The 27,094-nt window shown below is 39.0% G+C and overlaps 1 long non-coding RNA gene and 1 pseudogene across 1 annotated transcript; one reads left to right on the top strand and one right to left on the bottom strand.

Annotated features, from left to right (window-relative positions):
- Positions 1-590: 590 nt before the first annotated feature.
- On the bottom strand, positions 591-26,871 carry LOC140614326 (uncharacterized). The gene is made up of 3 exons (XR_012015221.1): positions 26,695-26,871; positions 26,272-26,368; positions 591-826 (listed from the first exon to the last, which is right to left on the bottom strand). It is a non-coding gene; the product is annotated as an uncharacterized lncRNA (long non-coding RNA).
- LOC140614541 (U4 spliceosomal RNA) lies at positions 3,540-3,645 on the top strand (annotated as a pseudogene).
- Positions 26,872-27,094: the final 223 nt, after the last annotated feature.

The following is a 27,094-nucleotide window of genomic DNA, read 5'->3' on the forward strand; positions in this document are numbered from 1 at the left end:
CAAAATTTGCAAAAAATTAAGAAGCTTTTTCAAGATATGTTTATAGAATGTCAGAAATAATACAAATTAGAAATTTTAGATTTCCCATTAAAACATTTGTCATTTTCATGCGATTTTTAACTGTCAAAACCAAAACAAATGTACACAATACTGGATATCCAGATATGGATGAAGTACAGTGACGAATCTCTTTTTGTACCTTAAAATTTCTGAAAAATGAAATGCTTATTAAAATTGAATTATGTATTTAATGGTAAAAATACTTAGCTCATAGGTATCCAGAGAGCAGGTGCTTGATACATAGTGTGAAATAGTAGTCAAGGACCTGACTCCCAGGGTGCACTGGCAGGAGTTGCACTACCTCTGCAGGGTGATTTAGTTTTCTTCACCAGTGCATGCATGAGTGTGTGTGTGTGTGTGTGTGTGTGTGTGTGTGTGTGGCTGCACAACAACACCATCAACTGGAAGGATAAGAAAGGTAACTCTCAACAACTATATAGGAACCTACCTGTAGTACCTATTGCTTCTTTAACAAATTACTCCTAAACATAGCAACTTAAAACAACAAAATATTTATTATCTAACACAGCTTCTCTGAGAGTCAGGAATGCAAAAGTGGCTCAGCTGGGTGGTTCTGGCACAGGATCTCTTCTGAGGCTGCAGTCATGATGTCAGCTGGTGCTGCAGTCATCCGATCTTTCCCCTAGGGCTGCAGGATCTGCCCCCAAGGTGGTTCTCTGGTGGCTGCTGGCAGGATACAGCTCAGTTCCTCACATATGGGCCTCTTCATAGGATTCCTTAGGTATGCTGGTGACATGGCAGCTGGCTTTTGGAAGAGACAGGAACAGAGAGGGTAGTGAAAAACTTTTAACATCTTTTAATCACCTAATCCCTATAGTCATACCATCATTTCTGCATCCTCCTCTTTGTTAGAAGCAAGTCATTAAGTCCAGCCCATAGTCAAGGGGAGGGGAATTAGGTTCCATGTTTTGAAGGGGGGTGTGTGTCAAAAAATTTGACTTATTTTTTTAAGTAGGCTCCATGAACACAAGGCTCAAACTCATGACCCTGAGATCAAGACCCAAGCTGAGACCAATTGTTGGATGCCCAACCAACTGAATCACCCAGGTGTCCCAAAGAACTTCACATTTTAAATCAGCTCAGTGCAGCAAGCCCAAGGATCAGATGACTCATCCAGCTTCCCATCACATACCAGAGCACTCACATCTAGATCTTTCTAGGTATTTGTGGTGTATTCCTAGCATTAATGTTTAATACATAGATCCTAATGTCACACAGCTAAAATAAGTTGAGGAATCAGTTTGTGTTGGAAATATAGATAATTGTTTCTTTTTTCCAGAAAGTGCAATCTTACACTCAGAACATTGTTAACTATGAGCCTCCTTGAATGGTAGCCTCGTTCATTCTGAAAACTTCTCCAGCATTATTTTATCATATCAACACAACCAGTTGAATTCAGAGAAATGTCCTTAGCCTGAGCAAGCCTAGTCCTAAGCTGGAGCCACAGAAGTATATGTTTGAGTGGCAAGGAGAGGAGGGTACTGAGGGGGGCTAAAAATGATGTTTCTGGCCAGTCACTCCAAAATGGGCCACTTTACAACAATTTGCTTAAATAACTGATAAATATATCAGTCACTAGACACATTTATATTCAATAGGTTTAAATTTCACAGTACCTTTTAATAGTGGTTGTGTGTTTTGAGAGGATGGAGAAAAATGGTTGAAAAGTGTGCCCTCAGCTAATTCTGTGGAAAGACTTTACCTGAGGCTTCTCCACTCAACCTACTCCATTCTGATGCTGTTTCCAAGCCAACATAAAGCATGATAAAGAGACGGCACCAGATCAATGCTGGCTGGACTGGAAAAAAAAAAAAACAAACTGGCTAATGAGGAAAGCCTCACCCTTGGCCATAGAGAACTTGCCATCCCTGCCTGGTACCAGTTATTCTTTCTTTCCCTGACCATGAGATTAGTATGCACCCTCTCCCCGCAGGCCTCCATGCAGAAGTTTACACAAAGTGGGTGACTATCCTTGGAAGCCAGAAGACTCTGGAGGTTTTCTTCATTTACTCCCATTCTCTCACCATATGGCAGCAGAGTAGACTCATACACACTCAAATAAAATGGTGACTTCTTTTATTTGCAGAGTTGTACCAAACAGAACTCTTTTCAAGCAGACTTTTCCCTTGCCACATTGCATTGATAATTAATGTTCATAATAATGACCTTGGAGATCTGTCAGACTCTGAGGAACCTAATGAACAATTAAGAGAATGAAATGATTTTCAATAGGACTTCATGCTTAGTGAGTTTGGTATTCTAATACTTTTGATAGATGGTCACGATTGATTGTCTAATTCCTCAAACCTGTGAGGAAGCAGAGGATTTACTGTGTGGCAATGGTACTGCTGTCATGAGTAATTTGGGAGCATATTACCCAAAATCCAAAAAATTGTCACTCAGCTCTAGCATACCCATGCAGGCTGCCACATAAGCTAAAGCCACAGGGAAGTGTTGAATTGGAATAACTCAGAACCCATCTTTTCCTTCTAGATTAAAAAAATTATTGGGGCTCCTCAGTGACTCAGTCGGTTAAGCATATGCCTTCAGCTCAGATCATGATGCCAGGGTCCTGGGATGTAGCTGCATGTTGGGCTCCCTGTCCAGCCGGGAGTCTGCTTCTCCCTCTCCCTTTGTCCCTCCTCCCTTCATGCTTTCTCTCTAATAAATAAAATATTTTATTATTATAACTAAGGATAATTATCAATAAAATCATATACCAAAATGCTGTTCTTAGGATGCCTGGGTGGCTCAGTGGTTAAGCGCCTGCCTTCAGCTCAGGGCGTGATCCTTGAGTCCCGGGATCGAGTCCCACATGGGGCTCCCTGCATGGAGTCTGCTTCTCCCTCTGCCTATGTCTCTGCCTTTCTCTCTCTCTGTGTCTCTCATGAATAAATAAATAAAAATATTTTTTTAAAGTGCTGTTCTTATAGTCCAGGAACCATCTATTGCCCTATCCATTTTTAACTTGTTTAAATAATTTGATACAGAATTAATATAAAAAAATTAGATGGAAAAGATTAAACTACTCCAGGTGGCACTTTATATCCTATTCTTTATATCATTATTCTTCTCTTTCTCTCTTGCTGCTCCTGTTATTTTCAGAAATGTTACCCTACTTGTTAAAAATTCAAAATCACAAAAATTTACAGTGGAAAAAAATATCAAGTCCAAGCCTCATACTTGGAACTTGAAAAACAAAGATCCCAAAGATAATATGACTTGCCCCCAAGCTACATAACAAGTTAGTCATAAAGCCCCAGGAAGAACCCATATTTCCCAATTCCTGAGGAGAGATCAAAGCCACAGCAAAGCCAGTTACTGCTAATGCAAATTCTCAGCTATCACAGCCAAAGAAACAAACAAACAAACAAAAAGAACTGGGAAATGGTATTTCAATAAACTCTTTTGACCACTAAGATTGAAGTCCCATGTGTTCTATTTTAAATATCTCACATTGCTTTGCACAGTGGCAGTATCATAGCCAATGAGGTTTATCCGAGGCACGATTATTGCTAATTAAATATCTCACATATTTAGGATTTAAGTAGCTTTAAGCAGAAAGTTAGAGCTCACACGGCATTGCTCATATTTAGGATCTCTGAGTCTCAGAGGCATGCAGTTTAGTAATTTATGTCTTTTCAGGCTTTGGTTCTTCTTCAGAATGGAGACCATGTTCACAAGAGAGTGTGAGCAGTTGTAGCAATTCTTCAGAGTTATGCCAAGTGTGAGAAAGGGGATTGATTACTTGGTACAACAATTAAATTATCACCACACACATATACACACATTTACATGAACACATGTACATGTGCATGCAGCTGAAGCATTTGAGAACAAACTGCAGATTCATACCATTTTATTCTTAAATATTTCAACATGCACTTCCTAAGGATAAGGACATTCTCCTTATTGGTGAGAAATGAATTTAGAATCCAAGATCTGAGGGCAAGTGTACTCACTGATGCTAGGGTACCATTCCTTCTTGGCCCTCTCAGCAGACAGTTCTAGGAAAGACACTTTTAAAGAGGAGTTCATGTGTGGATATTCTCAATTCAAATTTAACCTTACAGTGTTTTATTTTAATGTCTTCAATTTAATATTTGCTTTGCATCTTTTTTCTTACACCAAAAATCTTGGTTTGTATAACACAATATTTTCTCCTATATTTTAATTTTTTAAATATGTAAGACACTCACCTGATCCCAAAGTAAAAACTATATGAAATGTTAACCAAACTCACTGAAGTTTCACTTCCAACCTTTTCCCTTCCCTTCATTTCCCCACGTCCTATAGGTAACTAATTTTATCGCTTCTTTTTGAAAATATAAGCTAATATGTAAATATATTCTTATTCTTCCTTTTATTTTTAATTTTATCAGATTTTAATTTAAATTCAATTAATTAACATATAGTGTATTATTAGTTTCAGAGGTAGAGTTCACGATTCATCACTCATATATAACACCCAGTGCTTGTTACATCACATGCCCTTCTGAATGCCCATCACCCTATCCCTCCACCTTCCTCCCCTCCAGGAACCCTCACTTTGTTTCCTATGGTTAAGTCTCTGATGGTTTGTCTTCCTCTCTGATGATGTCTTGTTTTAGTTTTCTCTCCCTTCCTCTATGCTCTTCTGTTTTGTTTCTTGAATCATATAATTGTGTTTCTCTGACTGACTTACTTCGTTCAGCATCATACCCTCTTGTTCCATCCACATTGTTGTAAATGGCAAGATTTCATTTTTTGATGGCTGACTAATATTCCATCATATATATATATATCACATCTTCTTTATCCATTCTGTTGATGGATATCTCATCTCTTTCCATAGTTTGGCTACTGTGGACATTGCTGCTATAAACTCTAGGGTGCAGGTGCCCCTTCAGATCACGACATTTGTGTCCTTTGACTTGTGCAATTGCTGTGCAATTGCTGGGTCTAGAGGAAGTTCTATTTTTAACTCTTTGAGGAACCTCCATACTGTTTTCCAGAGTGTCTGTACCAGCTTGAATTACCAACACAGTGTAGAAGGGCTCCCCTTTCTCCACATCTTTGCCAACATCTGTGGTTTCCTGACTTGTTCATTTTAGCCATTCTCACTGGTGTGGGGTGGTAACTCATTGTGGTTTTGATTTGTATTTCCCTGATGCCAAGTGCTGTGGAGCGTTTTTTCATGTGTTTGTTGGCCACTTGTATGTCTTCTTTGGAGAAAGAAATTAATTGAATTTAAATTAAAAATCAGATAAAATTAAAAATAAAAGGAAGAATAAGAATATATTTACATATTTGCTTATATTTTCAAAAAGAAGCGATAAAATTAGTTACCTATAGGACGTGGGGAAATGAAGGGAAGGGAAAAGGTTCATGTCTTCTGCCCATTTCTTGACTGGAATATTGTTATTTGGCTGTTGAGTTTGATAAGTTCTTTATAGATTTTGGATACTAGCCCTTTATCTGATAAAACATCTGCAAAATTCTTCTCCAACTCTCTAGGTTCACTTTTGGTTTTGTCAACTGTTTCCTTTGCCATGCAAAAGCTTTTTAATTTTGATAAAGTTCCAATAGCTCATTTCAGCCTTTTTTTCCCCTTGCCTCTGGAGATGTGTCTAGCCAGAAGTTGATGTGGCCACAGTCAAGGAGGTTGCTGCCTATGTTCTCCTCTAGAATTTTGATGGAATCCTGTCTCACACTTATGTCTTTCATCCATTTTGAGTTTATTTTTGTGTATAATGTAAGAAAGTGGTCCAGTTCATTCCTCTACATGTGGCTGGCCAATTTTCCCAACACAATTTGTTGAAGACTTTTTCCATTGGATATTCTTTCCTGCTTTGTTAAAGATTAGTTGACCATAGAGTTGAGGGTCTATTTCTGGGTTCTCTATTCTGTTCCACTGATCTAGGTGTCAGGTTGTTTGTTTTGTTTTGTTTTGTTGTTTTTGTCAGTACTATACTGTCTTGATGATCCCAGTTTTGTAATACAGCTTGAATACAGGCATTGTGATGCTCCCAGGTTTGGTTTTCTTTTTCAACTTTCATCTGTCTATTCAGGGTCATTTCTGGTTTCCTTCAAATTCCAGAATTGTTTCTTCAAGCTCTATGGAAAAAGTGATGGTATTTTGATAGGGATTGCATTGAATGTGTAGGTTGTTCTGGGTACCATAGACATTTTCACAATATTAATTCTTCCAATCCATGAGCATGGAATGTTTTTCCATCTCTTAGTGTCTTCCTCAATTTCTTTCATAAGTGTTCTGTAGTTTTCAGAGTTCAGATCTTTTACCTCTTTGGTTAGGTTTATTCCTAGGTACCTTATGTTTTTTGGTGCATTTGTAAATGGGATCATTTCCTTAATTTCTCTTTCTTCTGTTTCATCATTAGTGTATAGAAATGCAATTATTTTATATCCTCCCACATTGCTGAATTCCTGTATGAATTCTAGCAATTTTGGGGTATAGTCTTTCAAGTTTTCCACACACAGTATCAGGTCATCTACAAAGAGTGAGAATTTGACATCTTCTTTACTGATTTGAATGCCTTTTATTTCTCTTTGTTGTCTGACTGCTGAGGCTAGGACATCCAGTATTATGTTGAATACCAGTGGTGAGAGTGGACATCCCTGTCATGTTCCTCATCTTAGGGAAAACCTCTCATTTTTTCTCCATTAAGGATGATATTCACTTGAGCTTTTTGTATATGGCTTTTATGATATTGAGGTATGTTCCCTCTACCCCTACAGTGTGGAGAGTTTTAATCAAGATAGGATGCTGTACTTTGTCAAATGCTTTTTCTGCAACTATCAAGAAGAGCATATGATTCTTGTCCTTTCTTTTATTAATATGGTGTATCACATTGATTGATTTGTGGTTGTTGAACCATGCTTATAGCCAAGGAATTAATCCCACTTGGTCATGGTGAATAATCCTTTTAATGTACTGTTGGATCCTACTGGCTAGTATCTCAGTGAGAATATTGGCATCCATGTTCATCATGGATATTGGTCTATAATTCTTTTTGGTGGGATCTTTGTCTGGTTTTGGGGTCAGGGTAATGCTGGCCTCATGGACAGGTTTGGGAGTTTTCCTTCCATTTCTATTTTTTGAAACAGTTTCAGAAGAATAGGTATTAGTTCTTTTTAAATGTTTGGTAGAATTCCCCAGAAAGCCATCTATCTGTCCCTCCCTAGACTCTTGTTTGTTGGGAGATTTCTGATTACTGCTTCAATTTCCTTGCTGGTTATGGGTATGTTTCAGGTTTGTATTTCTTTCTGTTTCAGTTTTGGTAGTTTATAAATTTCCAGGAATGCATCCATTTCTTCTAGATTGCCAAATTCGTTGGCATATAGTTGCTCATAATATGTTCTTAAAATAGTTTTTTGTATTTCCTTGGTGTTGGTTGTGATCTCTCCTTTTCCATTGGTGATTTTATTAATTTGGGTCCTTTCTCTTTTCTTTTTGATAATTTTGGCTAGGGATTTATCGATCTTATTAGTTCTTTCAAAGAACTAGCTTTTAGTTTTATCTGTTCCACTGTTTTGGTTTATATTTGATTGATTTCTGCTCTAGTCTTTATTATTTCTAATCTCCCACTCGGTGTAGGCTTTATTTGCTGTTCTTTCTCCAGCTCCATTAGGTGTGTGATTAGGTCAAGTGTATGAGACTTTCCTTGCTTCTTGAGAAAGGCTTGTATGGCTATGTACTTGCCTCTTACCACTGCCTTTGCTGTATCCCACAGGTATTGAACAGTTGTGTTTTCATTTTCATTTGGTTTCCACGAATTTTTAAAATTCTTTAATTTTCTGGTTGACCCATTCATTCTTTAGCTGGATGCTTTTTAACCTCCAAGTATTTGAATTCCTTCCAAATTTCCTCTGGTGATTGAGTTCAAGTTTCAAAGCTTGATGGTTTGAAAATATTCAGGGAATAATCCCAATCTTTTGGTACCAGTTGAGACCTGATTTGTGACCCAGTATGTGATCTATTCTGGAGAATGTTCCACGTGCACTCGAGAAGAATGTATATTCCGTTGTTTTAGAATGGAATGCTCTGAATATCTGTGAAGTTCATCTGGTCCACTGTGTCATTCAATGTCCCATTTCCTTGTTGATCTTCTGCTTAGATTATCTGTCCATTGCTGTGAGTGGGGTGTTAAAGTCCTCTACTATTATTGTATTATTATCAATGGGTTTCTTTTATTTTGTTATTAATTGGTTTATATAATTGGCTGCTCCAAAATCAGAAGCATAAATATTTGTAATTGTTAGATCTTCTTGTTGGATAGACCCTTTAAGTATGATACAGTGTCCCTCTTCATCCTGTACTATAGTCTTTGGCTTAAAATCTGATTTGCCTGATATAAGGATTGCTACCTCAACTATCTTTTGATGTCTATTAGCATGATAAATGGTTCTCCCCTTATGCTCAATCTGGAGGTTTTTGGGTCTAAAATGTTTCTCTTGTAGACAGCATATGGATGAGTCTTGCTTTTTTATCCAATCTGATACCCTGTGTCTTTTAATTGGAACATGTAGGCCATTTACATTCAGAGTAATTATTGAAAGATATTATTTTAGTGCTATTTTATTACTTGTAAAGTCCTTGTTTCTGTCTATATTACTTTTGACTCTCTCTGTGCTTAAAGGATCCCCTTTAATATTTCTTTCAGGGATGGTTTAGTGATCACAAATTCTTTTAGTTTCTGTATGTCCTGGAAGCTCTTTATCTCTTCTTCAATTCTGAATGACAGCCCCCTAAAAGTGGGGTTGCTGGTTCAAAGGTTAAAGCATCTGTAATTTTGCTAAATTTTACCAAATTCCCTTGCACAAGGTTTGTCTCATTTTGTACTTCCACCAATAGAAAATGTTATCAAATTTTTAGATTCAGGAGTGTTTTAATTTGCCTTCCTCTTATAAGGCAACATGAGCATCATTTTATATGTAAAGAGTGACTGACATTTCTTTTTCTCTCTTTTCTCACATTTCTCTCTGTTCATGACTTGTTTCTGTATCTCTATCCAATTTCAGGGCTTCTCCATTTTTAAGGGCTCTCTGTATACTTGCCCTGTTCTGTGAGATAATTTGCAAATGCTCTCTCCTGATTTGTCTCTTGGCTTATTAGGGTGTTTTGTTTTGTTTATTTGGTAGTAAATTTTATCAACCTTTCCTCAATTTTGTTCCTGGATTTTGAAAGGCTTTCTTCACTTCTGGGTTATAAAGTAATTCGCTGTGCAATACTTCTTTGGTTTCACATTTACATTTGGATCTCTGATCCATTTGGAGTTTATCTCAATGTGAGGATTAGATTCACATTTAGACTTTTCCAAAGGGCTATTTGTCTCAACATCATTTAAAAATCTATCTTTTCCTCAGACAGAAATAACTTGATTGATTTTTAGAAATCAACTTGTCTAAAAAGACACTTCTACTACACTGTGGAACAGATCTGCTCCCACACTATTTAGAACAGAGAGGAACAATGCTCACAATAGTATATATACATTGTCCTCCACTGGCCTCTCCAGAGCCATGCTCTGTCCCCCTGATGCCACTGTAAAAAGGCCCACATAAACTCTTTCACTTATGCCCTTTGCCCTTTGAATATGCATTTGGGTCTGGCCAGAGCCTGACTGATGCCAAAGGCATCAGAAATAAATACCAGTCCATCAGCAAAAAGGTAAACAGCATGGTTTTACTCTACCATCCCAAGTAAAGCCAAAAAACAGTCCATGAAGTCGCACCTTATTTAAAAATCCAGAGTGATACTATTTATCTTGATTATCTTCCTTTTTACTATGCCAAGATCTGGTCTAATTTTTGCTTAGTTTCACAAATTAAGCCCATCCTCAGAAGTTTAAAGTTGAACTCCTCCTGGGATACTAAAGAAAGTGCTCCCTGCCTCTGAAGACTAAAAGTATTCCTGAATGTTTTGAGGTGGTATTCTCTCTGGGGTGACTGCTTTGAAGTCAGAGCATGTGCAGGCTCTGGTATGTTTGCTTAAAAACGAAAGCCCTCCTCTTGTTACTTATAGCCAGGCCCTGAGTGCTACTTCCTGGGTACATTTCTTTACTGTAATATTTCTTTGCTTAGCATTTAAAAGGCTCTTGCAAAAACTTTTAAGTGTCTCTGACTGTTATAAGTTGCTGCGTTGATCAGTGGAAAACTTCCACAGAAAGTTTATTATTCTACTGCTGAGTCATGTTCAAAGTATGACTTAGCTTTGTTGCAGTGAATATTGACCTTGGAAATAAATGCTAACTGTCTCACTATGATATAATATAAAAACAAAAGGTTTTGGAAGTTCTATTTCTCATGCTTTTATGAGGGACACTTCCCAGTTCCATATTTTGAGCAGAAGCGACAGGGAGAGGTAACTCAAAAGCAGAGAGTACATTTCTGCCTGGGGCTGTCCTGCTTCTTCCATACTTTCATCTTAGAGCAGGTGTCACTTTGACTCTGAATTAGACTTTGAGTTAAAGATTGAATATAATAACATTATGGTGAAAGGGGCCTTAGGTCATTTAATCCAGTACCATATTTTACAGGGAGGAAACTGCAGCCCCAAAAGAATGTTGTTGAGAGTGCCATGGTTGTGCTGAGTCACAGGCATCCATTTCATGGACCAGTATGAGTGTTTACTCCCATCTTGGCTCTGAAAGAATAAATTGGTGTACCCCTGGGGGTACAATTTTCTGGAAGGTAGAGGCTAGCTTGTTATATAAAGTAGGAAAGAGGGAAAGCATCTTTTCTTCCTAAAGGAGAAAATTCTCTTCTACCTTCCAACTGTTAATGATATATATCCCCTTATACCTGTTGTAAGAACAGGTGGCCTTACAATGGGTGTAAGAATTCTGCCATTAGAGCATCATTCTCTCAACTATTGGGTCCAATCCAGGAGACTAGACTACTCAGTATTCAAAGTATTCAAATACTCCCACTGTCCGATTTCAAACTACTTTTCAGACATATCCCCATGGGCTTTGGAAGGAGATAGTCAGCAGAATTTTGGATTCTGATGCAATCACTGACCAGCAGTGTGACATATGCATAGACTTAACTTTCCTGGGTCTTGGTCTCTTCATTTATAAATGAGGATAATAACAGCTCAGAAATCAGAAGTTTATACAGGTATTAAAGTATCTTAATCAGCAAACAGTAGTAATAAACAAACATTATAGCTGCCTGATGTCATTTGCAGCTAACAAGAGTCTGGTCAAAAAATTTATAAGGAAAAATTGGGGAATAAGATAACCAGTAGGGGTTTTGCAAAACCCCAACACATTTCAGGGAATACAGATGCCACATTTATGCACTGGGCAGTGTGCATCTCTTACCTCTGCCTGCATTTGAGGTTCTGTACAAACAGGAAGTGAATACTAAGACCAGCATATAAAGTATCTGCCCCAACACATACACAAAGCCCCTCAGGAAAAACTGGGAGACTTATTGGATCCAGGAATAAAAGGATGAACAGCAGGAACTATCGCAAACCCTGGGGAGGAAGGGAAGCATCTGATTTCCAGAATTCCAAGGTTATGTTACATAAAATGTCTGTTTTTCAACAAAAAATTATGCCATCCAAACACACACACACACACACCAGGAAAATATGATCCCTGCAGACAAAAAAGAAAAAAAGAACAGCAGTCAATAGAAACTGTGCCTGAGGAAGCTCAGATATTAGGCTTACTAGACAAAAACTGTAAACCAACTATTGTACATATATTCAAAGAAGTAAAGGAAGCTATATACAAAGAAATAAAGTATAAGAAAGATATTTCACCAAATATAAAATGTCAAGAAAGAAACATAAATTATAAAAAAGACTCAAGGGCAGCCTGGGTGGCTCAGCAGTTTAGCACCGCCTTCAGCCCAGGGCCTGATCCTGGAGACCCGGGATCGAGTCCGACGTTAGGCTCCCTACATGGAGCCTGCTTCTCCCTCTGCCTGTGTCTCTGCCTCTCTCTCTCTCTCTCTATCATAAATAAATGAAAATTGAAAAAAAAATTAAAAAAAAAACATTAATGTAATAAATGAGCAATTTACTATGTCTGAAAGAAGTCAACAGCCTAAAATGCACTCATGGAAATATTTTATAACGAACACCTGTGTTAATTTCCTTTCACAAGGAATACAATAGTGGCCTCCTTGAGACAGCATCTTTGGATAAAGTGAATAATAAAGTGCTCATCACATCATTTATTTCTTGTCTCTCTGATGTGCCAGCAAGCATGTGTTCCTTTCAATTAATATTCTGTTACTTATACAAAAGCTGTTTGACAGAATATGTTGTAATTTTGGAGGGTAGTAAATTAGGTGAAATTTGGATGAAGTTTAGGGTAAAAACATTATTCATAACATCTTTCAAAGGATTTTTGTTCTTTTAAGGGGTAAAATTGGTGCAGGCAAGATGATGAATTCCTTGAGAGCAGAGCTTTTCTCTTATTCAGCTTTGTGCAAACAGGTTCATTGAAGTCTTAACCCATTTGAGTTATAAATGTGAAAAATATTTTTTTACTTTTTCCAATCACACTTCATCCATTCTATGTCTGATCTTCCTTGCCTGATCTTAATAACATCTGAGGCAGATGATATCTTGTTCCAGTCCCTTTTAGTAATTCATACTTACTCCAATCCGGTTCAAAACTTAATGTTATATCTGATTCAAATCACTTCTTCCCTCTCGCAGCACAGTCCAGAGCTGGTTGCTATAAGACTGCTTCATATCTCTTTTCTGGCTGTACTCCTCTGGAGTAGGAAGGGGAGCAAGAATTATAAGGAAGGTGGTATTTCTTAGAAAACAAGCTTTCTTTTTAAAGAAGATCTGTATTTATGGAAAGACATCCCATGTTCATGGGTCAGAATATTTAATATGATTAAAATGGCAATATCCCCAGATTGATCTATAGATTTGGTGTAGCCTCAGGCAGAGTCCCAGCTGCTGGTTTGGTTTTTTGTTTTGTTTTATTTTGTTTTGTTTTTGCAGAAACTGAGAAGCTGATGCTAAAATTCATATGGAAATGCAAAGGATCTATAATAGCCAACTGTCTTGAGAAAGAGCAAAGTTGGAAGACTCACACGTCCTGATTTCCAAACTTCCTGCAAACATACCATAATCAGGAGAGTGTGGTATTGACGAATAGGCAGACATCTCAATCAATGGAATAGAATTGAGAGTTTAGAAATAAACCAATACATTTATAGTCAATTGGTTTTCAACAAGAGTGCCAAGAGAATTCAATAAAGATAGAATAGTGTTTTCAATATATTGTGCTCAGGCAACTGGATGTTCACAAGCAAAAGAATGAAGTTGGACCCCTATCTAAAAGCATGTAAAACAGTTAATCTAAAATTAATCATATATTTAAATGTAATCAGTTTGGGGTGGTGAAAATATTCTATAAGGAGGTAATGGTGATGGTTGTACAACTCCATGAATATACTAAAAACCAATGAATACTACTCTTTAAAGGGGTGGATTTTATGATTTGTGGATTATATCTCAATAAAACTAGTTAAGAAGGATTAAATAGCTGAAAAATATAGTTGGATATTTATGTAATCTAGAGCCAAAGTAGGCCTTTCTAAGCATGTTACCAAGGTAAAAAAATATAACAAAAATGATTTATATACTTGATTGTAAATTATTTTTATAATTTATCTATCAAAAATACTATTAATAAACTTTATTATACCAGACACAGAGTTAATAATATCCTTAATATACAAAACAAAATAAAATTGGGAAGTGGCTCAGAAGTTTAGTGCCTGCCTTCAGCTCAGGTCATGATCCCAGAGTCCTAGGATCGAGGTCTGCATCAGGGTCCCTGCATAGAACTTGCTTCTCCCTCTGCCTATGTCTCTGCCTCTCTCTCTGTGTCTCTCATGAATAAATAAATAAAATATATATTTTAAAAAAAACAAGTTAAAATCAGTAAGAAAATTATCAATACTTTAACAGAAATGTAGACAAAGAATATGAACAATTCACAAGATAAGAAATAGAACTGGTCAATGAACACATATAAAAATATTAATATTTATTGATAAAGAAATGCTAATTAAAGCACAATGAAATGCCTCTCTTACCCAATGGATTGGTGAAGAATTTTTAAAAATATAATACCCATGGATGGTGAATATGTGGGAAAATAGGATCCTCATACACTTCTGGTGGGAGCGTAACTCAGAATAGTGAGGCTGAAGGCAATTTGGCAATATAAATCAAATGCTTAGAAATATGTTGCTACTTTGAGCAATTTCCTTTCTAGAATTACATTCCCAGAAATACTGCAAGACATATTCAAAAGAATATGTACAGGGTTATATATCCTTGCAAACTTTATGAAAAATTAGAAACAATGTAAGTGCTTAACAGTAAGAGATTAGATGTAGCCATTATAATTGCTTGGGGGGATATTAGAGTGAACATTGCCACTCAGCATCTGTTCTCTCTTCATTCCTAGAATCCCATGAAGCCTCAGGACTCAGGAAAAGCCTCCATACCTCAGGAAAAGCCTCCGTACCTTCAGACACAATTTGGTTAAACATGTGATTCGTAGATAATCATGACAATGCAGGTCAATGAGATGCAAAGAACAGTTTGCTAGGGGCTTTGGTGCAGCTTCTAGAAGTATCAACTCTTTCCCTGGCCTTTGGTATACCTAAATAGGAGCCCAGACCTTTGCAACCATCTCCAATGTCTCTGAAGATGCAGCTGACACCAGGGAAGGGCAAAGAAGAGAGAATTATAGGGAAATGGAGTCAGAGCTACCAGGTTTAGTCAGTCACTCCTGAAGCCCCTCTTCTTCTAGATTTAAATCTATGAGTATAAACCTCATTATGATTTGGATTGGATTGATGGGAGATCCTGGAGACCCGGGATCGAGTCCCACGTTGGGCTCCCTGCATGGAGCCTGCTTCTCCTCTGCCTGTGTCTCTGACTCTCTCTCTCTCTCTCTCTCATGAATAAATAAATAAAATCTTAAAAAAAAAAAAAAAAGGAAATGCTGGAAAGGAGCTCTCCTGGGTTAAGGTCTCTGACATACTACAAGTCTTCTCATGAAAGAGCTAGGAGGGGATGCTCACTGTTGTGGAAGGTGTGACAGTTGAGTGAGAACTAGTAACACAAATGATCGAGCTAGGTGAAAGCTCTTTACTGTTTTCCTTATATTCTTCTTTTCCCCTACTCCGAGTATGGGAGAGCCAGTAGATGGACTGGGGAGGACAGATGATCACGCTCACTGAATTCTCATTCTGGAACAGGCATGGATGCCTGCCATAAACGAGTGCTCTGCAGTGATGGGAAAACAACAACAACAACAACTGGCCTGACCTCTGAATTCACTCCATGGACATAGTGCTTGGGTTTTTCTTTCTTGTGTCTATATGCTCACAAATATCAATTTGCTCTAAGCAAAAGGATTAAGTGAATACAGCCTGAGGGAGCAGGGATGATGGATGTTACTTTGGTCACTGACTTTTGTATCTTTTTTTCAGATTAATTTCATGAGGCATAGTGATCACAGACTCTGTAATGCTCTATTTAAATTAGAAATTTTAGCAATCAGGGATCCCTGGGTGGCGCAGCGGTTTGGCGCCTGCCTTTGGCCCAGGGCGCGATCCTGGAGACCTGGGATCGAATCCCACATCGGGCTCTCGGTGCATGGAGCCTGCTTCTCCCTCTGCCTGTGTCTCTGCCTCTCTCTCTCTCTCTCTCTCTCTCTCTCTCTGTGACTATCATAAATAAATAAAAAAATTAAAAAAAAAAGAAATTTTAGCAATCATTTTCCTTTTACCAGTATACAGCAATCAGACATTTTTGTAAATGTCATACAATGATGCTAATAAAAAGAAAGAGCTTTCCACTCTTTGCAGGTAACAGTTAAAAGCTGAAAGGGCAAGGCCTTCCTTTCCATTTTTTAATCAGTATTTTTGTAAGTAAAACCTTAGGAATATACTCCTATCCAAAAATAAATGAATCTTTCCACTCTAAGAATGATTTGATGCAGAAGTGTGACAATCATGGGTTCCTTCTCCAGTCCTGCTCTTTTCCAAGGAGCTCCACTAACTTTTTGCAACTTCTGGTTTTTCTTTATTTTAATTTTTCAAAATAAGACCAGAGATACCCAGAAATAAAGTCTAGGATCCATCAGCCTAAAAAAGGTGGGAGCAATAATGACATAAAATGTCCATTTCCCAAACTGTGTCCCTAACAGAGACTTCAAGTTCCATTGGTCCATGTTGGATCCAAATTGGAAGTTGTGTTGTAGGAGAATACAGTAGATATTATTGGTTTGGGGCTTCTCTGCATCCATTTCTCTTTCCTATCTGCCCCTTAGTTTCCTTAATTATGATCACCTTTCAGTCATTCCATAAAATCTTGTGGGACCATCATTGAAGTTCTCCTTTCACTACTCCTCTGCCCAGCTAAAGGGAAAGTAGTTGACCCAAGTCAAGGGAATTCTCTGCTCCCTCCTTGGAATTCAAATCTTGAGCCAAGGAATTAAGAGACTGAAAACTAGTTTAAGGGGGATCCCTGGGTGGCTCAGCGGTTCAGCACCTGCCTTTGGCCCAGGGTGTGACCCTGGAGTCCTGGGATCGAGTTCCGCATCGGGCTCTGGGCATGGAGCCTGCTTCTCCCTCTGCCTGTGTCTCTGCCTCTCTCTCTCTCTCTCTCTCTCTCTATCATGAATAAATAAATAACATTAAAAAAAAAAAAAGGAAAGAAAGAAAACTAGTTTAATTCCATTTGACTGGTAGCACTTGCCCAGATTCTTCTTGTTATGAGGTGGCTACTAAGGATCTGTCTTTCCAGGCCCCAGGACAGCCTTTATGCTGAACTCATTATCCAGCCTCCCAGGTACCACATTGCCGTTGGGTTCCTTCAGGTTCATTTCTTCCTAATTAAGATGGCTCAAGGGAGTTACTGTGATTGAAACCAAAGAACTGATACAGAGGGCGTCAGTGCATCACAGAGCCCATCTTCAAAAGCAGCTATATTTTTATTTACTGTTTTGGAACATTTAAAGAATTAAACAAATTACACAGCCTTTAGCTCTTTCCTGTAAGATGTGTATCCAATATGGGTAGTCTGATGTTTCTTTCTAGGGTTATAAATAAGTATTTTGTATTTGTACTTTTGAGTTCTCTTCTTTCTCTTTTGCCTACTACTTTCCATCCAGGTAAAAGCACACAACTGTTGCTATTTAAATGGTCCTTGGAAATAATATGAAATAATTACAAAAGTATAAGCCATTTTGGAAATATCAGCTTTAAAAATTCCCTTTTGAACAATCAAGACTAATATGTCTTATATAAAGGTGTCTTCTTAAAGTCCATGGGAATGGATAGCTCATCAAAACACATGAAAGTTTGTAGGCTAATAAACCATTCAAAAAAAATAATAATAAACAAAAAATAAAATAAAATAAAATAAACCATTCAAAAAGCTCTAAGGTCACCAAGCAAGTCATCAAAGAAAGAGCAGAAGCACAGATCAATACATTGTGGTGCCTTTTGACAATGGACATGAACATTTATAGGGAATTGCAATCGCATAGATGAATGTTGTATGAAAGAGGTCAGGCACCAAAGCTCATATTCTTTATGAAACTGTTTATGTAAAGTTAAGACCAAGCAAAACTAAACTATGGTGTCAGTATGTAAGAGAGGAGTTAACTTTAAAGAACTGGAGTAATGGTTGAGTCACATACAAGAGACTTTGGGGATGTTGAAGTGTTCCATATCTTGACCTGGGTGATAAAGGCATTAGTGCTCATTTTATAATAAAGTTTTGGGATGTATGTTTGTTTTGTGCACTTTATATGTATTTTACTGTAAAAAAAAGTTTTAAAATGAAAAGGCAGTATCTTTTTTGTTTTTGTTTTAAAGAAAAATCTTGGCCTTCTAGAATGGTGATTCTTAAGGCAGTTTATTACAGAAAAGTCAGTAAGTTTCTCTTTATTTCCTGCTCTACTGCCTCCCTTTTTATTTATCTTCCCCTTGATCAACACTCTCTAAAAAACATTATTGCATCTACTCAGGAACCTCTGAGTATGAGCCACTAGGAAAATCCTTAGGATTTACTGTTTGACCAAAGATCCAATTCTGAGCATTCAATTAACTAGTTTAAAGTTTATTATTTTGTTCAAACCATTATGAATAAAGCTGGGTAATGGTATCTTTGTGAGCAACATAGGGAACTGATTGCTATATGAAATTTTTACTTTCATATTTCCCAACTTGGGAATGTTTAATTATAAAACTCTAAAGAGGTTCAGCATGTGTTTTTAGTGTTACATATTAACTGGGTTTGTTTTCCATACACTAAAAAAATTATATTAATGTAATTTTAAGTCATTTTTATTTTAAAGAGATTTTAATTTAAAACAACACTATAAAAATAAATAAAACAACACTATATTTCTTTCATAGATTCAATGTTTCTCAATTCAAATCCTGATTTGTATGCTATTCAAGGTACAAATACTGCTTTTGAATTAAACCTGTATTTTGAGTGGTAAAGAATAAGTCAAAAGGAAACCTTTAATGTCTGTTTTATTTCTTTCCAGAGGAAAAAAGTCTTCCTCTTGAGTAAAGGCTAAACTGCAGTGATAATTCAAACAATTAGAAAGAAAAAGATTGGCTCTCTGCTCCTCCCCGCCCGACAGACAGCCGCATCTTCTGGTGCAGCGCCAGGCGCGTCCCCGAGACACGATGGTGAAGGTCGGAGTGAACGGATTTGGCCGTATTGGGCGCCTGGTCACCAGGGCTGCTTTTAACTCTGGCAAAGTGGATATTGTCGCCATCAATGACCCCTTCATTGATCTCAACTACATGGTGTACATGTTCCAGTATGATTCTACCCACGGCAAATTCCACAGCACAGTCAAGGCTGAGAACGGGAAACTTGTCATCAACGGGAAGTCCATCTCCATCTTCCAGGAGCGAGATCCTGCCAACATCAAATGGGGTGATGCTGGTGCTGAGTATGTTGTGGAGTCCACTGGGGTCTTCACCACCATGGAGAAGGCTGGGGCTCACTTGAAGGGCGGGGCCAAGAGGGTCATCATCTCTGCTCCTTCTGCTGATGCCCCATGTTTGTGATGGGCGTGAACCACGAGAAGTATGACAACTCCCTCAAGATTGTCAGCAATGCCTCCTGCACCACCAACTGCTTGGCTCCTCTAGCCAAAGTCATCCATGACCACTTCGGCATCGTGGAGGGCCTCATGACCACCGTCCATGCCATCACTGCCACCCAGAAGACCGTGGACGGCCCCTCTGGGAAGCTGTGGCGTGACGGCCGAGGGGCTGCCCAGAACATCATCCCTTGCTTCCACTGGCGCCGCCAAGGCTGTGGGCAAGGTCATCCCTGAGCTGAACGGGAGGCTCACTGGCATGGCCTTCCGTGTCCCCACCCCCAATGTATCAGTTGTGGATCTGACCTGCCGCCTGGAGAAAGCTGCCAAATATGACGACATCAAGAAGGTAGTGAAGCAGGCATCGGAGGGACCCCTCAAGGGCATCCTGGGCTACACTGAGGACCAGGTGGTCTCCTGTGACTTCAACAGTGACACCCACTCTTCCACCTTCGACGCCGGGGCTGGCATTGCCCTCAATGACCACTTTGTCAAGCTCATTTCCTGGTATGACAATGAATTCGGCTACAGCAACCGGGTGGTGGACCTCATGGTCCACATGGCCTCCAAGGAGTAAGAGCCTCCTGGACCACCAGCCCCAGCAAGAACAAGAGGAAGAGAGAGGCCCTCAGCTGCTGGGGAGTCCCTGCCCCAACTTAATCCCCCAACACACTGAGAATCTCCTGACCTCCAATTTACATCCTAGACCCCAAGGAAGGGGAGGGGCTTGGGGAGCCCTACCTTGTCATGTACCATCAATAAAGTATACTGTACCCAGCAAAAAAAAAAAAAAAGACAGAAAAAGATTAAGAATTGCAGTTGTACAGAGATAGAAACATCTCATTCTGGATTTGGGAGATCCAATTGTTAACTAAACCTGGCAATCATTATTCTGTAAGTTGTTAAAATGGTTAACCATTTATATAAGACACCTAAATTCTTTCTTGCTTTGGAATTCAACTGAGATTCTATATATTTTATCTAGAATGATAATTGCTTTCTTTTCATTTCTTTTCAACCAAATAAATATCATTATAGTTATGCTGACAAGATATTCAGGAGGGAAAATAAAAGAGGCTATAGCTATATATATTTATATCTATCTATCCATCTGTCATAGATATTAATCTATTATCTTTCTATCATAATCAAAGCATATTTTAAGTCTATTTCTAAATGAATTCTGAGGCCTATATCTGGAAATCATTCCTAGTTTCCTAATAGGTTGGGAGAGTTGTGGTTAAGAGCCTAAACTTTTTAGCAGATTTTGGTGGTATTTTTACATAATGTTTCTATGACTGGACCAACTGGATTTCCAAGTTTCCAGTTAGTATGAAAAATAATCTGTCTGATCCAATCCTTAGAACTGGAATTGGGCAAAATGAGTGGATTCAGCATTCTTATAATTAAATGGCCTAAGAGAATGACTGATTTACAAATTTAGTTAATAACTGAGGTCTCAGTTGTTCCAATCTACTGGTTACAACATTACTTGGATAGGCTGATTGGCAATGAGAACAAGATCCTCTGACTGGTAATGGTTGCCTTATGGCTTTAAATTAGACCTTTGGCTGGTGCTCAGTGGTTACTGCTCCACACTAAGAAGGCCAACAAAACTAGTCTTGTCTAGTTCACAGACAGCTACATTACTCCTTTCAACTGCTGTGCAATAGATGCAAATCTATCACCATTGCTAGAAACACATATCCAGGAGAATGCCTAAGGAATGAGGGTGTGTGGTAGGATAGCTTTTTAACAACCCACCACCACCCCATGGGACAGCCAGCACCACCATACTAGGGCATATGATACAAAAAGACAGAGAAAATTACTCTTGGTTCGTGCTACCATTTCTCTGTATAGTTGTTGGTAAGTAATAGAACCTCTCTAGTCCCTGATTTCACATTTGTATTATGAAAATAACATTAACTGTTAAGAATGATGTAAAGATCAATTGGCTTAATCAGGTAGCATTTTTAATTCCTTGCAGGTGTCACATGCACCTGAGCTGTAACTCAGTCAACAAACAAGCTTTATTTGGTCCTCACAGTGTATAGACTACAATATAGTTCGAAGTACTTCTGAGAATTAGGAAGGAAGTAGAGGACACATTTATTTTTTCTAAAAAAGATTTTATTTATTTACTCATGAGAGACACAGAAAGAGAGGCAGTGACACAGAGGGAGAAGTAGGCTCCATGAAGGGAGCCTGATGCGGGACTCGATCCCAGGAATCCAGGTCACACTCTGAGACAAAGGCAGATGCTCAACTGCTGAGCCACCCAGGCATCCAAGAACACATTTCAATTCTCAAGGAAAGTTTTCACCCAGTGAAAGTTGACAAGCATACTAACAGATGTATAACCAACCATAGCCACTGACAAGTACTCTGGTGTTCTCCAATGCTCTGTGACCAGATTCAGATATGGAGAACTAGAAGATCTGCTGGACTCAAGGAAGGAAATCAAGACTTATAGGAGGGGTTCACTACTGAGGGTGTAATTATTTTGGTAAATTATCTTAGTGTGGTACAGTGTAATATCTGTTTGAAAGGTTTCGTTGCACAGAAAAAAGATTTTATGGTAAAAAAGGATAGATTCAATCTAGTAAAACTATACATGTTGATTATCATTCAAATTATCATTTTTCACCTCCCAAAAAAAGAATTGCACATATGTACATAAATAAAGGTTTAAATGTCTAATTTGGGGAGACTGGTGAGTTAATGCAAAAGTAGCAGAGAGCAACGTTCATACTGCATATGCTATGAAATTTGAAGAATATTTAACAATAATCCATTTCCCCTACTGCAACTGAAGAAATTGGTTGACCCTTGAATAAGTGGGGGTTAGGGGTGCCAACCCCCTGCACAGTGAACTTTTGACTCTCCCAAAATTTAACTACAAATAGCCTATTGTTGACCAGAAGACTTAGAAATAACAGTTAACGTATGTTTTGTATGGTACATGGATTACATACTTCATTCTTAGAATACAGTAAGCTAGAGAAAAGAAAATGTTATTAAGAAAACCATAAGGAAAAGAAAACATGTTTATAGCACTGGACTGTATTTATCAAAAAAAAAATCTTCATGTAAGTGGGCTTACCCAGTTCAAGCCCATGTTCCTTAAGGGTCAAAGGTCCATTAAATCAGATACTATACTAAGGGGGGGGGGGGAGCTAAGCAATACCATCAAATCTTTTTTGCCCTAAATTCAGCTATTAACTGTATATTCATCACTACCGCTAAAAAAGTTTTCATAAATCGATTTGCAGCATCTCAACATTAAAACAAAGTAAGAACCCAGAGCAGGTTATATTGTCCAACTGAAATTCTTAAAGCTCAAATATCTGTTATGGAGCTACAAGTGATTCCTTCTGTTGCATGCCTATCTAGATTGCCTGCTCCATTACTTTCTCCTAGAGTATGCCTTTTTCTCCTGCAAAATTTCCTTAATCATCAGAATTGTGCTTATGTGGGGGTGTTCACTTTTTGGTAATTCTTATGATTTATGCTATAAACCTCAACTTAAAAGAAAACAAGCCGCTTTCTGCCACTGGACGCCCCCGAGCAAGCATCGGTAGAGTCTCCCCTCCCCCCGCCCGCACGTCTAAGTCAGAGTCTCCCAAAGAGCCGAGCAGCTGCGGAAGCTCTTCATCGGAGGTTTGAGCTTCGAAACGACCGATGAGAGTCTGAGGAGCCATTCTGAGCAATGGGGGAGGCTTGCGGACTGTGTGGCCGTGAGAGACCCCAAGGCCAAGCGCTCCAGAGGCTTTGGGGTCGGCCCGGGCCCCCTGGAGGAGGCGGCCGCGCAGGAACCTGGGCCGCCCGAGGTGGCGGGAGAGCCTGGAACCAGAGGGCTGTCTCCCCAGGAGATTCTCGAAGACCCGGTGCCCACTGAACTGTGAACTAGATTTTTGTCGGTGGCATTAAAGGAGACCCTGAAGAACATCATCCAAGAGATTGTTTGGAACAGTATGGGAACGTGGAGGTGATGGAGACCGTGACCCACCGAGGCCGTGGCGAAGAGAGAGGCTTTGCCTTTGTGACCTTTGACGACCACGACTCTGTAGACAAGATTGTCATTCAGAAATGCCATCCTGTGAAGGGCCACAGCTGTGAAGTAAGGAAAGCCCTATGGAAGCAAGAGATGGCTAGAGCTCCGTCCAGCCAAAGAGGCCGAAGCGGTTCTGGAAACTTGGGTGGTGGTCGTGGAGCTGGTGTTGGTGGGAATGACAGCTTTGGTCGTGGAGGGAACCTCAGTGGTCGAGGTGGCTTCGGTGGCAGTCGAGGTGGTGGTGGATACGGTGGCAGTGGGGATGGCCGTCACGGATTTGGTAATGACGGAAGCCACTTCGGAGGTGGCAGAAGCTATGACGATTTTGGCAATTACAACAATCAATCCTCAAATTTTGGACCCATGAAAGGAGGAAATTTTGGAGGCAGAAGCTCTGGCCCCTATGGTGGTGGAGGCCAATACTTTGCCAAGCCACGAAACCAAGGTGGCTGTGGCGGTTCCAGCAGCAGCAGCAGCTATGGCGGTGGCAGAAGGTTTTAATTACTGCCAGGAAACAGAGCTTGGCAGGAGAGGAGAGCCAGAGGAGTGACAGGGAAGCTACAGGCTACAACAGATTTGTGACCTCAGCCAAGCACAGTGGTGGCAGGGCCTAGCTGCTACAAAGAAGACCTGTTTTAGACAATACTCATGTGTATGGGCAAAAAACTCGAGGACTGTATTTGTGACTAATTGTATGACACGTTATTTTAGTTTCTGTTCTGTGGAAAGTGTAAAGCATTCCAACAAAGGGTTTTAATGTAGATTTTTTTTTTTGCACCCATGCTGTTGATTGCTAAATGTAATAGTCTGATCATGACGCTGAATAGATGTGTCTTTAAAAAAAAAAAAGAAAACAAGCCATAATTGAGACTCAGTCTCATGAATCATTACCACTTTTGCTTGATCAAATAATCATATTCCTATCTTTTAAGTGCTTAAATATACTTATGCATACCTATATACTATTACAGAAAGTTGTAATAAACTTGTCATTTATTTCTTTGTGTGTTTTCACTTTACTTGAATTTATTCACTTTCTTGTAAAATCTTCATTTTTTCCTTGCCTCTCCTTTTTTTTTTTAATTTTTATTTATTTATGATAGTCACAGAGAGAGAGAGAAAGGCAGAGACATAGGCAGAGGGAGAAGCAGGCTCCATGCACTGAGAGCCCAATGTGGGATTCGATCCCCGGTCTCCAGGATCGCGACCTGGGCCAAAGGCAGGCGCTAAACCGCTGCGCCACCCAGGGATCCCGCCTCTCCTTTTTTTTAATCTAAAATTGATTAAAAACAGAGTTTCAAACAGAGTTTAATGATACATCAGTTGCATATAACACCCAGTGTTCATTACATCAAGTGCCCACCCAGTTACCCCATCCCCCCACTCACCTCCCATCCAGCAATCCTCAGTTTGTTTCCTAGAGTTCAGAGTCTCTTATGGTTTGTCTCCCTCTCTGATTTCTTTTTGTTTCCCCTCTTTGATTCCATATTATTTTATTATTCCCCCCTTCCTCTATGTTCATCTGTTTTGTTTCTTAAATTCTACATGTGTGAAATCGTATTGCCATCTCCTTTGTAAATCTCCTACATTAAGGTAGGGTAGGCAGTGGTGTATTAGTAAACCAGACCTTAAAACAAAACAAAACCAAATTTCAAATGATTGCCAATTTCTGTGGCATAAATATACTCCCCAATTTCAAAGTTCTAAGGTTTTCATATCCAGCTCAAGAATTCCTGAATATTTAACAATTGAGTCTCATGAGCTGATAAGAGCTGTCTCCAACCATGTAGGTAAGCAATAAGATTACTGCTAGTTTTGTAATGACTTAGAACAGCATTTACACTAACTGCTCATTCACTCACAGCACCACAAAATTCTTCCAGCTGTGGCCATAGACAATCAACATATTTCAGTGTGGAATCAATGATGGGTAAAAATTGTTCCCTCTGTGCATCCTTGCAGAGCTAAAGCTAAATAAGCCAATTTGCTGAATTACTTAGAACTAAGTATTTATTGCATCACAAACAGGTATTTCCCACTTGTCAGAAAATGTAACAGAGACAAGATAGCAGTTGCTGTTTGTTTTCTGCCACAAGTGCCGACTACACGGAATGGATATTCAATAAGCTGTATTAAACCGAAGGATGCATTTTCCAAATGGTGAGGGGGTGAATCAAGAGGCAACATTAATGTCAGAGGGAATTATGGGAATGAACACTGTCTGCTTCTCTATAAACCTGCCCCTCCTATGAATGTTCAAGGGAAAAATAATGACTACATAGAAGGATTTGCTCTTGGAAGTTCAAACACAGAAAGGTAACTGACATTTTCAATGTCAACATTTCAGAGGACATGTTCCTGATTTATGAGGATGCTTATTATTTCAGCATGCTCTGATAAGAAAAAATACAACCAGAAGGAAGATAAAGGTTAAAAGATCTAAAATATGGTAGGAAAAAATGTTTTAAGAAACACTGATTCTACTGAAAACAAAAGTCCTGGATTCTATTATAATTAAATGACATGGAAGGTAGAAGAAAGGAACACTGTTAAACTCCTCTCCCCAACTCATCCTGACCTCAAATTTTCTGAGGTCAGGGGACATGGCTGGAAATTGAATGCTAGCCTCTTTCCCTTCTCTTTCCTGCCCCCACCTTCAATGGCACTGGAGTTTGAAACTGGACAATTATGCTCTGTGACTTCCTTCTTTAAGTCTGGGTTTCTTAAGGAATCATGAAAAATATTAGAAGGACATCAAAATGTCCTGGTAGTAATTTGGGGATTATTTTCAGGTTCATAACTATCTGATTTTTGGCCAAATGTCAATGGTGAGATTTGGCCCTGCTGTACTTCTGGATATTGACCCACACATCTACCTTCCTAGTGTTGGCACGACTATGAACAACAGCGACAGAAGGGACAACATCCTGCAGCTCTCCCTCTATTTCACGTGTCATCTCTCTCTTTCTCTTATATGCATGCCTGTGCTAATCTTACCATTCACATCTGCCCTCTTTCTACCTTCAGCTTCCTCTCCTTATTTGCAGTGGTCCATGCTGAGAGTGAAGGTTTTCCCGTGGTGACTGGCTCCTACCTATAATCATAGTATAAAAACCACCAAGTTATAATCTTTTCACTTGTCGACACCTAAGCTAAATGCCATCCTTATCGTGAAATACAAATGAAAACAAGTGTCACAGTTTGGCTTCTTCAGGAAGCAGTCTCTGAGACAGAGCTTAATGTTCAGGGAATGCCCTTAAGATAAACACCAGTGGGAAGGAGGGGATAAGTGGGACCAGGAAGGAAAAGTTAGCTGTGATGCAGGCTTCAGAGCCTCAGCCATGGGGAGTTCTAGAGCCAAAGAGGCTCATCTGAATTGTCCCATTTTGGGTGGAAATAGTTGGTCCTTTATATTCCTACCTCCAGCCATTATTAGATGTGAGTTATCCTCAAGAGGGCATGACTTTGGTGAGGTGGCTCTTTGTAGTTGAGGTATTCCCTGAAGGGGCTGAAGGTTGTTCCATTGAAACTCTCACAGCAGCTATGCTAATAAGTTCTTCCTTGAAGGGGGATTTGAGCACATGTCCACCCCCGCAAATCTCCTTACCCTGAAAAATATCTACCATTGTTCACACATCATACCTCCTTCATAAGACATAAAAGGCTACTGAGTAATATGTCAAAAACTATTTGTGATTTCAACAAATGGTGCTGGAGCAATTAGATAGCCGTAAGCAATAAACAGACAACACCTTTGTCCCAAACCTCTTACTTTATACAAATATTAACTCAAAAGGAATACAAATATTAACTCAAATAT

This window comes from Canis lupus, chromosome 22 (assembly GCF_048164855.1).
Source record: "Canis lupus baileyi chromosome 22, mCanLup2.hap1, whole genome shotgun sequence".
NCBI lineage: Eukaryota > Metazoa > Chordata > Mammalia > Carnivora > Canidae > Canis > Canis lupus.